This window comes from Equus przewalskii, chromosome 6 (genome assembly GCF_037783145.1).
Source record: "Equus przewalskii isolate Varuska chromosome 6, EquPr2, whole genome shotgun sequence".
In the NCBI taxonomy this organism is placed as follows: domain Eukaryota; kingdom Metazoa; phylum Chordata; class Mammalia; order Perissodactyla; family Equidae; genus Equus; species Equus przewalskii.
In genome coordinates, this window is record NC_091836.1 from 84,428,777 (window position 1) to 84,441,418 (window position 12,642).

Genomic DNA, 12,642 nt, shown 5'->3' on the forward strand with positions numbered 1-12,642 from the left:
CGTTCTCCAAGAGACTGTGTTCTGACAGGCCTCCCGCCTTGGTACAGGCTGCTCCCTCTATCGGAAATGCCCCAGTAATCAGCAAGCCCTGCTGATGTCACCCTTCTGGGAGACCTGGCCTTGTCCTCTCGTCCTGGCTGAGTTTGTTCCCTCCTCTCACCCCTGCAGCACTGGGACAGACAGTTGAGGCAAGGTTCATTTTGTGACCAGTTTTCCAGCAGACCACAAGCTCCCTGAAGTAGGAGCCCACCCTTCACTGATCACGTGTCCGTGGGGTATAGCCCCACGCCTGACCCGGGGCCCTGGTGACCGAAGGGACAGAGGAGGGCGAGCAGATGGGCGGGAAGAGATGGAGAAATTCTGGACAGCGGTTCCCCAAGGTGGGGGTGGGCTCAGGGACAGCCTATAAGACTCACCTGGAGAGATTCTGAAAACAATACACAGGTTTCCACCCTCCTGAGACTCGGTCAGGTGTGGACCCAGGCCAAGACGGAGCCACCTTGAGGCTAAGGGTGTTATCCTTCAGCACCCTTCATCTGCACGGCCCAGCCAGGGCCCTTGGAGGAGCTCCAAGAATTTCTTATTCATAATTTTATATTTTTTTTAAAAAGTGCTTTCATATAGAATGAGCTCAGGCCGCACAAAACCTAGACCAACCACTGGCCCCTGGATCTGGAGTTGTAAAGATAAGCTTGTCAAGTGATTCCCATCCACAGCCAGGGCTGGGATCACTTGGCACTCAGAGTGTGGTTCACAGACCAAAAGCATCAGCCCCACTGGCGAGCATATTAGAAAAGCAGATTCTCAGGTCCCCGGACCTACTGCATCACAGTCCGCATTTTCGCAAAATCTCTGGGCTGATTCACATGAAAAAAATCACATTCAAAATAAAGTTTGTAAAGTGTGGCACTAGTAGTTTCTCTGAGAGAAAAATTATTTCCAGCTGAGAGATCAAGGAGGCCTTCTTGGAGGAGGCTATCTCTGAACTGGGCCCGAAAGCAGAGGCAGTGTTTGGGTGTGTGAAGTACATTCCAGCAGAGGGAGCAGAATCAGTAGACTCATGGAGATGGGAAGTATGAGGATGTGAATGAGCAGTCAGGGGCCTCTGGGCTGGAATTAGAGGGGAGCAATGGCAGGTGAGCTGCCTGGAGCCGGAATGGTAGAGGCAGGCCGGCTGCGGAGGCGCTCACAAGCTGAGTTCAGGCCTCTGGCTTCTAATAGGTAGGAATATGGAGCCTTTGTGTTTTCATCCAAAAGATATGAGAGATCAAACTCCCCCTGGGGGAGGAAAGCGGTCACAGACATGCATTCACGCTCATGGATAGGTTAATCATGCCCAGGCCTTTCCTTAAAGAAGTAAAAGAAGGGAAGGGGGAGGAAGCCCAAAGAGGGGGCTGAGAGGAGCTCCTGGGAGGCACTCGTGTTTTCTCGCAACCTGGAGGGCTGGCGAGAGTCTCAATTCTGCTCCCTCACTGGACTTCCAGGAATATGGTTGTGGCTTAAAGAGGGGAAGGAGCAGGTGTGGTCCAGGGGGAATCCTGAGTTCCCCCTCACCCCTGCTCCCTCCATTGGGAGCTTCTCCTGTTTCCCTCATTCCTGCAGCCCCGACAAAACCTCCCTGCAGAGGATAAGACAGCAAAGTACCCAGCAAAGTACCCGGAATATCCTAGAACCCGGAAAAGGGCGTGTGATCCTCCGAACCCCAGAGTCAGGGCTCACAGGGCATCCATTCTATACCTGGTTCAAGTTCTAATACACAGTGGAGCTTCCATGAATGCTTGATGGAAAAAAATAGTTAAAATGCCAGTTAATGGGAAATCTATTGTCATTTGGCCTTAGAGTGGGTTTTGTCAAGGGTCGTGATAGTATGCACACTTTAATAACACGCCAATAACAATTTGCTGAGCTCTTACTGTGTGTCAATCACTGTGCTAAACATTTTATACTATTTCGCTTAATCCCATCGTACAGATCAGGGAAGGGGAACTTAGAGATGCTGCACGTATTGCTCAAAGTCCTCTGCTATGCAGAGGCAGAGCTGGAGATAGAACTGAGTGCCAGGGTGAGATCAAAGGAGCACTCCACTGGAAAGCCTCTTATGGGGGTCACAGGTTAAACAGGTTCCACCAGAAACGAGCATTTGGCTTCTCCCCACCCCCACCTCACCTTCTTCAAATGCTGGGGAGAGTCAGCATCAGATTCTTTATGCCGATAGAATTGCAGGACCGCAGTCAGAGATGGAGAAAACGTTAGGGATGATCTAGTTCAATGCTGCTGGTCTTAGAGATGCTAAATTGGAGGCCCAGAGAGGTTGTCTGACTTACTCAAGGTAGCACAGCATGAGCATGGAAGGATTGGGCTCCATGTTAGGTTTCTTGGCTCTTATAATACGGCTCTTACGTTAAGATAAAAATAAACATTACAAAGAAACCAGGCTACCTTGCTTTGCTCTACCCTCACTTCTTCACATCCGTCCCCTGCACCGCCTCTCCCCTCTTTTCTTTTTCTTTATTCATTTATTTATTGGTTCAGCAAATATTCCTTGAGGCACTATAGTGAAATAAGGTACATTCTGGGAAGAGACAGGAATTTAGGAATAAATAAGAGTTAGAGAGCAGGAAAGAAAAAAGAAAAAGAAAGAAACCAAAAAAGGGAAAAAAACAGAAGTAGAAGGGAAAAGAAAGGAGGAGGGGGAAGAAAGAAGGAGGAGCAAAGGGAGGAAAAAGAACAAAAAATTAACTGAGCACTTTCTATGTGATAGGCACTGTTGGAAGCCTTTTATACAGATTGATTTATTTAAATTGCACAGAAGCCCCATGAGGTGGTCACTGTTATCATTCCCGTTTCACAGATGAGGGCCTTGTGACACAGAGCCCGTAAGTGAATGGCCTAAGGTCAGAGTGCTGGAAGGTGGCAAGCCCAGTGGACGAACCTAGCAGATGTGGCTCCAGGGACCTTGCTTGGGACTTATGGAGCTATTTGTGTTGAAATGTCCCCCAATTGCCCTGGTGGAAGTGAAGCAGATGCCAATAGCAGGGACAATCGTGTTCCTGAGAGTCTTGTGTCATCTTTCTCCTTAGCCGTTCTCTGGAGAACTGTCCTCAGATGGTTTGTCATCAGCCCCAGGGCACGAAGGGTGGACTGCATTGCACACAGGACTGCGGAGCAGAGCAGCCTGGAAGAGGAAGCGTCATAGGATTTAGAGCCAGGAGAGCTGGGATTAGCTGTGTCCCTGCCACTCACCAGCTGTGACTTCGGAGGAGTCAATTCACCTCTTCAGCAGTATGGCTCCTCATCTGGAAAATGGGGGCAGGAGTCAGTTCTGCCCCATGTACCCCACAGGGTCAAACTGAGGTCAAAGTCACTTATAACGTTAAAGGGCAAAACCAAGGAGAGATCAAAACAGCCATTAACCCTCCTCTGCTTATTTTGTGTAGATGTTTGCTAAAAAAGAAAGAAAGAGGGCAAGCCCTGGTGGCCTAGTGGTTAAGTTGCAGTCGCTCTGCTTTGGCAGCCCGGGTTTGGTTCCCAGGCACAGACCTACACCACTGTTGGTGGCCATGCTGTGGTGGTGGCTCACATTCAAAAATAAATAAATAAATAAATAAATAAATAAATAAATAAAAGAGGAAGATTGGCAGCAGATGTTAGTTCAGGGTGAATCTTCCTCAGCAAAAAACAACAAAAGAAATAAAGAAAGAAGAAAGAAAGAGAGAGAGAAAGAAAGAAAGAAAGAAAGGAAGGAAGGAAGGAAAGAAAAAACTCTGTGGAGGCCTGAGTTTAGGCTGAGGATGTTGGAAAGAACCCACAGAGAAAGGAAGGTTGAGGAGATGAGCTCTCTGAGGGTGAGGGTGAGAGGGTGGATTATTTTGGAAGAACCGGAAAGGACCCAGGGCATAGCTAATTGTCACTGGAAAAACGGATGGTTATAGTCATTCATTCATTCATTCAGTAAATATTTACTGAGAGTCTCCCGCGTGCCAGTCACAGTGCTAGACACTGGGGTACCGTGGTTTACAGAACAGACATGGTCCTGATCCTCATGGAGCTTGTGGTCCCAGAGAGTCAGACACGGAACAAATACATACAGAATTTAAATGCATTGTTACGAACCATGACATGTGCTATGAGGCAATGGAAAAGAATGCTCTACAAGAAAGAAAGCATTGGGTAGGTGGGGACAGGAGGACTCAATACCCCATGCTCCCCCTTCTCCCCTCCCCCACTCCACCTCCTGCCACCCGCCAACCGCTGTTCAAAAGACGATCCTAGGCCTCTGCTCCGCGCGGGTTTGTATCATCTTGATTCGAGGAGCATCTTAGTTCGCTCAGGCTGCTATAACACAATACCATTAACCGGATGGCTTATAAACAACCAACACTTATTTCTCACGTTTCCGGAGGCTGGGAAGTCGAAGATCATGGCCTGACAGATTCCCGCGTCCGCTGTGATGGCCATCCGCTCCGAGTAATCTCGAAGGGAGAAGGGGCGAGGGAGCGCTCACCCCTCTTTCAGAAGGGCCGTCGTCGGATCAATGAGGGCGGCCCTCTCCTGACCCAATCCCCTCCCACAGGCCCGCCTCTTAACGCCGGCACTGCCGGGGTTAGGGTTTCAACACGTGAGTCCCGAAAGACACACACGTCCCCACACAGCAATGAGAAATCTTTTGAAAGCCCGGGGAGAATAAGTGCACATCCTCTCCCACCCCCGTCCGTGTCAGGCTGCTGTCAGACTCAGTCTTGGCTGCAGCCCTCTTTGAGGGGCTTCCTGCATATATATCATCATTATTCCTACTGTTAACAGATTTTAAAAAAATATTCACAACGGTAGGATGACTTGTCTAAGATGACACAGCCAGGGAGGCCGACCCAGAGCTCAGGATGCATGCCCTAAGAGAGGGCGACATAAGGGATCCCGACAGGACAATGAAGGCCCAGGGCATGCCTGACTCAGAATGAGGTCAGACTTCCAGGACAGGCGAAGTTCTGACCCTTCGGAAGCCAGAAACAGGGACCACAGCCATTCTCCAGAAGACTCACATCTGGTCCAGTTTGAGCGGCCAGAAACAGCCCTTTCACCCAGAGGCAGGATTTCCAGACCTCTAAAGAGAGCCGTCGGCAGACAGGGGGCTGGGGGCTTGCCTAGTGCTCCTGGCTCCTGGGAAGTGGGGCCCCAGTCACCCCCTAACAGTGCAAGCCAGGGCACCAGGGCTCCAGGAGGCCTGACTGAGCTGCTCCCGCACGACTGCGACCCGGCCCTCCGAGCAAGCCTGCCTGGGACCCGAGGCTCCAGCGAGGCTCCCTGAGCGCCCCGCGGGCGCACGCAGAGCCGGGTCCCCGGCAGCTTCGGAGGCCGCCCCGCCGCGCCGGCCTGCAGTGCCAGCGGCCGTCGGTAGGTGGCAGTGGGCCGCGAGAAATCCCCATCCTCCGCGCCGGGCTCGGAGACCCAGCCTGGAGAAAAACGCGGCTGGGCTGCGGCCACCGGCGAGCCGCCCCGGACCCGCGGCTGCTGCCCGGCCGAGGTCAGCGGGGACCCGCGAGGCCGCGCCCGCGGGGGACAGGCCGGGCTGCCCGGGCTCCGGGACCCAGGCGGCAGTGCCGTCCTGGGGAGCCCTTGGGGCCCCTGGCATCCTGGAGGGGGCCCTGCCCACTGCCTGCTTAGCCACACTGTGTGCCGGCGTGGGAATTTATTTCCTGAGCAAATAACTCTTTTTTTTAATTAACTGAAGAAGAAGTTGCCGTTCAGAGAGGTTAAGGGACTTGGCTGTGGCCACAGAGCGCGTCAGGGGCTCTGCAGGATTAAAACCTGCATGGAGTCTGACCAGAGGCGTGCTTTCTTCCAGAGCGCCAGCACCCAGGGGGCTTCCCTTGCGACAAACGCCTGGTCCAGTGCGAGGTGGCCTCCTGCCTGCATTGACAGTGAGGAACTCCTGTCGCAGCCATGGTGTGGCCGCGGGCTGGTTTTGCCTCCGCTCTGAGGCAGTGTCCAGGGAGGGGAGGGGCTGCGATGGCCTCTGGGGTCTTCGGGCTCCCGCATTGCCTCCCCAAGCCCTGAGCACAGCCACCCTGCGCGGCGGCCCGGGGCGGGCGGTTCTAGGATGAGGCGGCCCCCGGGCTGCTCTGCCCTCCGGACGCCCCGCCTCTGCCCACCTCCTCCAGGAAGGAACACTGGCTCTCAACCCCCTCTCACAACCTCTGACCTTTGAAAACACTTTCCCTCTCGGGAATTCATTAGATCTTTGCAAGCGCCCTGTGAGGCAGGCCGAGAAGGGGTGTTTACGTTGACAAAAGAGAAAAACAGGCTCCCGAGAGGTGATGCGCCCAAGGGTGCAACGCCAGCGCCTCGGGGCTGAGCCGGTCTTGAACCCCAGGTCTTCCCAGCGCCTCCCGCAACAAGGCAGGAGCAGGGGTGCTGGGCGAGCGCTGTGCTGCGGGGAAGGCCTCTGCGAGCCCCTCCGCTCCCCAAGGCAGGCGGGCGGGAGCAGCGGACAAATTAATTCAAGCTATCTTTACATTATGTATAATGCTGCATGATTTTATTTTGCTTCATTCCCGAAATCTTTTACAGTAATTAGTAGCCGAGTAAAATATAAAAATTAATGCAATATAACACTTTAATGGTAATAATACACCATCCTGTCTAATTAATAAAATCTGTTGTTTCCAAGCACGATTATTTATTTGACAAATTGATAGCACACATCCTGTTCATACCCTCTTTCCCGGCTCCCATCCTTTCAGTTTATTGAATAAAATTGCAGCAGGAAAATAAACAGATTGTCTTCTGACCTGACAAGCAAGTGAGAAATAAACCCCTCACTCAAACATCCCTAATTGTTCTCAACAATATTCTCGAACACATGTCCAGATTGGTTAGAAATGAATCTCGATTTCTCCCTCCTTTAAAAGAAAATAATGCTTGTTTCTCCTCGTTTTAGGGAAAAGAGACGCAGCTCCCCTTTCCCTCTGGGTAGCGTTTGTGTCGGGCCAGTTTGGGGAAATGAATTTAGTGACTGTTCGGAGACGCGGGCGGCTCACGGACGGAGCGATTGTTCCAGCTCTGCTGAGAGGGGAGGTCCGGCCGCTCTGCGCGGCGGCCACGGCCGAAAACACTGAAAACACTGAACCCAACCCGGAGGCAGCAAGAGAGGATCAGAGAGGGAGCTGGGATAGGCGGGCGGAGCTGGGAAAGCAACACCTTGGAAAGGGTTAGGGCAGCTGGGAGGCCTGGCAATACCTGTGGGGAGGGGGAGGGGCGAAGGCGGAACAGTGTCCAGTGTTAACATGTGCAAACTTGGGATGAAACACTGATCTAATTACAAACCGAGTGTCTGCTATTTTATGTAACCCGGGGACATTTTATATGCTAAGTGTGAAAATATGAAAGCGTTTTAAGCTATAAATAGGGACTCAGAAGCATAGAGAGACAGGGAGACAGATGGAGATGACAGAGACAGACAGACACAGAGAGAAAGAGCGAGACAGAAAGAGAAAGAAAAAAAAGACGGAGACTCACCATCTGCAGGTTATTTTGCAGCATTTTTCTCTGAAAGAAAAATTGTGATGTGATCTGTGTTTGGGGAAAAGCTATGCTATTCTCAGCTTTCAAGCTACATTTGCTGTAATAAGAAAGGAAGAATCTCCAAGTGCACACAGGTGAGGGAAGTCACCCGCTCATGGAAACTGGCCTCAATACACGCGCAGAGATGTGCACACCTAAACGCGCACACACACGTACTTGCACAACCCGTGATGGGTCTCCAGAATCCTTCCTGATAAAAAGGTCTATGATCCTATGTGCACAGGGCCCAAGACACACACACACACTGCAGACACAATGACCCACCACAAATGATGCCCACCCTGCTGAGGCCCGGCCTTTGCACCAGGCATTCGTGCCCTGTGGCAGAGACTTCCTGGACCTCCACAGTAACCTCTGCCTTCTCCCAAAGTCTCAGTACTTGGATCTTATGGAACCTCCCCTGACCATTTCCTCTTGATCCACCTCCCCACCCCCACCACCATTTTGTGCTAATGCATTATTGTAATAATAATAGTAAAAAGAATGTAGATAAGATTTGCCTGAGACCATTTCCTGGCATCTCTGGAGCCCGTGAAGGAGAGAGATGCTCACTTCGAGTTTTTTGTCAACACACAGGTATACAGAAAGTGATTAATAAGCGCAGTTTACGTACTTTACCTTTTATAAAAGTACTTCCATATGAATTGTTTCAGGAGAGGGGTTAGTACACCCGTTTTATAGATGAGGAAACAGGCAGCCTCTTTCCAAGAGGAAACAGTCGGGGTATTCATTGAAAAATAATACTTACTGAACACTTTCCAGGTGTCAGATACAATCTAGACACTTTATAGGCGTTATTTCCAGTCATGATCTTCACAATAACTCTATGAGTTGGGTCCAGTTGTTACTTCCAGCATGACAGAGGTGGGGACTGATAACTCAAATTATACAGCTAAGATACGCTGGGGCTTGGGTTTGAAACCTCACCCGTCCGGATTTGCAATTCCTCAAAGCCATGTTCTGGTCCCAGCTCTGACAGTCACTGCCTGCATGACTTTGAGCAAGCAACATTTCTGTCACTCAGTTTCCTCAACTATAAAACCATTAAAATTCCCCCTTGTGGGCTTGATATGAAGGTGAAAGAAGACAATATATAGATGATGTGCCCAGCAGAGTGCCAGGCAAGCATTAGGAGTTTAAGAAAGTCCACCTTTTCCTTCAAGTTTCCTTTTGTTCTTCTTACTGTAGCCGCTCCCCCCAGAAATTGCCTGAAAGATGACTCTGTTGCCTGGGCTTACCCCTAGTGGCAGCTCGGGGTTCCAAGCCTCGGTTTACCATTTGCAAAATAGGAAAATAGCAGCTTTTTTGTAAAGACAAAATGAATTAAAGCATGAGAGGTCAACACAGTGCCTGGTATACAGTTGGTGCCCAATAAATATGTGTGAAAGGAAAGAAGAGAGGGAGGAGAGAACTGGGGCGTGGTGCCCAGGTACTCAGAAAGGATCTGTGCCCCAGGGCCTGGGGTCTGGTCCCACTCAGGCTCCACCGGGCAGGAATGTTCCAGTGGATGGTGAATGTCCTGCGGACCAGCTCAGTGCCATCGATCAATATGTTTTATGATGGATCTAATTAAGCTCTCTAACGAGGGATCACAAGATGACAATTTATCCCAGAGCCATCACTCATTAAAATGCTATTTCAGGAGATGACATCGTTCCAGCCTTAATTGGCGCAGTTCGCGTGACTGGAATCCCTTGGGAGCAGAGATGCCCCTTGTCATTTTCTCATCACCTCTGTGGGAAGGGGCTCGGAGAGGCACACGAGTTCGTCAGGGGTTGTAATAGCCCAGGCCTCACCTCCCTGCTTTGGTTGGCTACCTCCAGCAGGTGAGGCATGGACGGCTGACGGGAGGCAGGCGGCCTGGGGCTGTGCAGAGGCCCACATTCAGAACAGAAGCTGGGACTTGCAACAGCCCCACGAATGTTTAGCCACTGGGCTGGGGAAGTGACTGCCGAAGGCTCCGTTTCCTCATCTGTGAAGCGGCCGTGGTGATGCCTTCCCTGCCTGTCTCACCAAGTTATCTGGCAGACTGAAGGAGGTCACGGCAAGGCTTATAGAGTAGTGGGAACAGCACAGACTCCGAAGTGCAAGTCTGCAGGTTCGAGTCTCTGTTCTAGGACCCACTGGCTGTGTGACTCTGAATAAGATGCTTAGCATCTCTGAACCTTGGTTTCTTCTCATGCAAAATGAATCAATAATAGTGCCGACTTCAGTAGGGTTGTTGGGAGGATTTTGTGTTCAGCTTGGTTTCTGAGGATTCAGGGGACACAGAGATGAAGAGACAAGGCAGTTTTCTGAGGCATCCTGTCACACCTTAATATCCACAGAATATTATCTATGCCAAGGACAAATTGCAAACCCAAAGAGGATCTGAATGAGCCGTGCTGGCTGCATTCTAGAATACATAAGGAAAGAGGTGGCATTTGAGCTAGGCCTTCAGATAGGAGATCTTTTTCCATTGAAGAAGAGAGGAAAGGGCATTCCAGGATGAGGGAGCCATGCGTACAAGCAAAGGGCCTGGGGTTAAGAAAGTTGGGTGTGTTCAGAATATAGTGAGCAGAGAGGAGTGGTTTGTGGGTGAATGAAGGAAACGGCATAGTGAGAGAGGGAAACAAGTCCATAGAGGCGAGCAGAAGGCAGGTTGTTCGAGTCCTTGAGTGCCATGCAAAGGCATTTGGATGTTGCAATGAAGGTCATGGAAACCTCACAAGGCGGAGTTTAATGAAATCTCACTACAGAGCTGGGGCCTCAGCGGAGGAAGGCAGTTCAGCTGCTTCTGCCAACAAAGGCGGCTTGGAGCCTGAAGAGCAAACCTCATCTGTCCACCAAGACCAGGAAGCCTGGAGCCCCAATGCACCAAGTGTCATAGCCTTCTGGGGAGCCCAGAGGAAACCAAAACAGCGATGCTGCCTTGAATTTGGGCTGCTTTTCTCCTAGAGAAGGGGACTGGGAGGAGGAAGCTAAAAATAGTCAAGTCGCCATCATGCATCAGAGAGTCTCATTCGATTCTCATAACACTCTCAGTTAGGTGTGACTGTCCCCACCTACGAAATGATGCAGTTGAGTCTCAGAAAGGGCTAGTGGCTCCCCAAGGTGAACAGCTAATGAGAGCAGAGCCAGGGTTTGCACCATGGTGAGCCAGTCCCAAAGCCGAGCTTCTCCCACTGCATGCTCTCTCACCAAACACTGTTACACCGAGGACCTCACGGGTTTGTGGCATGGGCCATTTATCTCCATTTTTCAGAGGAGGATACTGAGACACGGAGAATCCTCCAAAAAGCATTTCGTCCACGGACACCTTACATCAGCTAACTTTCTGATGGAAAACAGAGATGCAGTTCGTTTGATCTGACAGCGTTGGTGCCGAGGAACGTGTTTTCCTGGAACTCTGGGATGGAATTGATGGCCTGATTCCAATCTGTCTTTCCAGAAGCCATTTGCCTTGCTCATTCCCGACTCCAAGGGTGGATATGGCCACTCCTGGCTCTTTGACTTTTGAGAGGGTAGAGATGAGGAGTGGGGCCATTTTCCTATTACATAATAAAAGCATTCCCTTAACAAAAAAGGGGGTTCACAGTTTCCAATTCAAGTGCTTGTTAGAAAAAATAGAGGAAAAAACATAGTTAAAAATACTTGAAGAAAGAACTCACCCCTAAATGTGAAATTGTTCAGAAATAGGTATTTGTAATAGGATTCAGAGTGTTCATGACAGCCACTACTTACACTGTTTAAAAAGTCGCAATTAGTACCAAAAGGCTCAGATGAAGGAAACATCATATCATAGGCGTATTTATAAAACAACTTTCATCAGCCAAAGGAAAAATGGACAGAACTCTATGACAAGCTTTTTATATTTGAAGAGCAATTTCTAATAATATAACTAGAAGCCATTTCTGAAATTGACTTAGTGTGCATGATCTGGGATTAATGTTTTCTGCAAAATCACATGCTCGTTTGAACGTAAACATTTTGCACTTCCGTTCCACCTCCTGGTTCAGAAGAATGCACCTTCAATGTGTAAAATGATCTATCAAAATTAATTGTGAATGCCCTAATCCAATCAAGTCCACCTCATTAGGCAAACATTTAAATTATTAAGTTAAATAGTGGGATATTTCAATATAATCTTGTTATGCTATTTTTATGGCGGTACAAATGCCGTCTACAGATGGGCTCAGCTCCCAGCCTTATAGCTATCGTTGATGCAATTACCACCTCCGTCGCCCGGATTTCGCACCTGTATGACACTGGTCGAGTCACACTCACTCACTCTCTCACTCTCGCCTGATTATTGATGGAGTACCTACTGTGTGCCAAAATTTCAAAGCTGGAGAAGACCTTCAGAATTATCTAGCCACCTCTTCCTGCAGATGCAGGAACTAAGATTCTGAGAGGCTGAATGATTTTTCATGGATCACACAGCCAATTTGTGGCAGAGTTGCGTGGAGAACCTGGCTTCGTGGCTCACATCTATCCCTCTCTTCTCTTCTTTTTCACGCTGCTGAATTGGTTTCCCTGGCCATCTCCCTTCCATTTTAATTCAAATAGAAATATCATTTGGGACATAGTTTTTGAATAATTAGCATTTTGCAAAATGACTCTTTTAGCCCCCTATATGATACAAGATATATTCCTGACCTGGTTGCTCTTCACAGAGCTTTAAATAGCATGTCCTTTCCAGATTCCTCCAGCCAGCAAACAGCTATTCATCATTCGATATTTCCTTGAAGGCCAGCCCAACAGAGAAATGTTTGGAAGAAATAAGAGCTGGATGTCTCAGACTCCAGCCCCTAAATTAGTCTCTGGGTGTGTGTGTGATGCAGGGAAGAAGAACAAAGATGAAATGAGCAGGAACTGAGCAGGCCTGAGCCTGAGCTCTAGCCATCACCAGGGCTGGAGGCCCAAACTGGGATCCTCTTGGGAGGAGAGGACACAATCCTGTCGACACCAGAGCCCCAGCCCCTACCCCTCAAGGGAGTTGTCTAAAGATTCAGGTTTCACCCCAACTCTGGAAGCAGCAATAAGGGACTTTCAGACCCTACTCTACTCTTGGCCATAAAG

General features: G+C 49.8%; 1 long non-coding RNA gene across 1 annotated transcript; it reads right to left on the reverse strand.

The window, feature by feature from the left end:
* Positions 1 to 2,773: 2,773 nt before the first annotated feature.
* On the reverse strand, positions 2,774 to 4,055 carry LOC139084336 (uncharacterized). Its single transcript, XR_011541684.1, has 3 exons — positions 3,964 to 4,055; positions 3,273 to 3,296; positions 2,774 to 3,175 (listed from the first exon to the last, which is right to left on the reverse strand). It is a non-coding gene; the product is annotated as an uncharacterized lncRNA (long non-coding RNA).
* Between the last annotated feature and the right edge of the window lie 8,587 nt (positions 4,056 to 12,642).